General features: G+C 37.2%; 1 non-coding gene across 1 annotated transcript; it reads left to right on the top strand.

Moving 5' to 3' along the window:
* Positions 1–1,300: 1,300 nt before the first annotated feature.
* LOC124889027 lies at positions 1,301–1,407 on the top strand. Its single transcript, XR_007047645.1, has one exon. It is a non-coding gene; the product is annotated as a small nucleolar RNA R71 (small nucleolar RNA).
* The last annotated feature ends 449 nt before the right edge of the window (positions 1,408–1,856 follow it).

The raw sequence follows: 1,856 nt of genomic DNA, 5'->3' as shown, positions 1-1,856 counted from the left end.
CCATGACTTGGGCATGAGATTTATGCTAGCCCCCCAAGTCATAAAATCCATGGGCATAAATAGTTTGACCAAGGCTAATCTGTAAGGTGAAACTCCCCAGATCCTTTAATTTCATGGGTAGTTTATTTGAACTTTGGACGTGCACTCTTAAGTAAGTGCAACTGTAGCATATTCAGTCAATCGATTCTTATTGGCAACAATATCCTTTAAGTATTTAGCATATTTTGGCACACTCTACAGAATGTCAAAAAGAGGAAGGTTTACTTAGACTTGTTTTAGAAGATCGAGAAACTTTTTAAAATTAGCTTTCTCTTGATGCTTTCTTTCCCTTTGAGGAAAGGGTAAGGGGATAGTCTTCTACTCTACATAAATCTCTTCACTAGCCTCTTTTTCTTTTACTTCCACTTTAACATACTCTTGCAAACTATCATCAGTGACCACGAGATTATCCTTCTCTTGAACCATCTCCTTAGTATGCAGCCCACTCCTTATTGTAACTGCATTCACCTGCTTAGGATTAGCCTCAGTGTCTCTAGGCAATATTCCTTGTGGCCTTATATTCTATGATCCTGCAATTTGACCTAACTACAACTCCAGATTTCTTGTGAGCAATTGTTAACTCTTTAACTCAGCTATAACTTATGCCTGTTGAGCCTTTATGTCCATCACAAATAGTACTTTTTGAGCCATAAACTACTTAAGCATCTTCTCTATATTACTATTCAAAGTAGTCGCCTGATTATTCTGAACCGACAGTGGATTTAGTTGCACTGGTCCCTTATACTGATTTATATTCTATGCATGATTCCCACCCATGAGAAATTAGGGTGGTTCATCCAATTTGAATTATACGTACTGCCAAAATTCTATTGACCCTGATGATTTACATTACCTACGTAGTTGACTAAATCTAAATTAACAAACATGCATCTGCTTTATGCTCACCACTTTTGCAAACTTCACACCATGAATATACCTGTTGAACTATATTCGCTGTGGTTATTGGTTGTGTTGTACCCAACTTTAAGTTGTTGAGATGAGTAGTCATATGGTTCTGCATTACTGTAATCTTACTTATAATGCAGTAAACTGATCGACCTCCAAAACCCCTGCAACCTTCTTGGGAGCATTCCTTGAGTCTGCATGCCAAATCAGGATTCTCTTATGGAATTTGATTCAGCAAGGTATACAATTCTTCATATGTTTTCTCCAAATCATGACCCTTACTGCTGAATCTAAGAGAATCTTTGTATTAGACTTAAGGCCTTTTATAAATATGTGCACCAAAGCATCATTCGATTAATGGTGATTTTAACAATTTTTGAGCATACCCATGAATCTCTCCCAAGCTTGGTAGAGATTTTCTCCATCTTTCTGTCTGAAACTCAATATCTCACTCCTCAATCGTGAAGTTTTCTGAGATGGAAAAAATCATATGAGAAACCTTTGAGCACAATATTCCCATGTAGTAATGGATTGGTATGGTTCAGCAAGTAGCTACCTCTTTACTTCCCCTAGTAGAGAAAAGGGAAAGAGTGTCAATATGACATAATCAGTATTCACATCTTCAGTAATATATGTATCGCTTATCTCCAGGAAGGTTTGTAAGTGTTGTGCAGATCCTCATGTGATAGTCCCTAAAATTATCCCATAGATCTTAACAATTGCACCATATTTTGCTTTAATTCACACCAACTTTCTGGTTTAGGATTTAGAATACTATTAGTCACGAGGTGTGTAAGTGGGATTGCCACCTCACGAATAGGTCTTACAACTAGTTGAACAGGAATAGTTGGAATAACAGGAGCTGGAACATTTCCAACATTTGGATCAGCAACTATAGGATCGTGTATTTC

The sequence above is a fragment of the Capsicum annuum genome, chromosome 11 (assembly GCF_002878395.1).
Source record: "Capsicum annuum cultivar UCD-10X-F1 chromosome 11, UCD10Xv1.1, whole genome shotgun sequence".
Classification (NCBI taxonomy): domain Eukaryota; kingdom Viridiplantae; phylum Streptophyta; class Magnoliopsida; order Solanales; family Solanaceae; genus Capsicum; species Capsicum annuum.
This window is presented reverse-complemented; position numbering and strand designations above follow the sequence as displayed.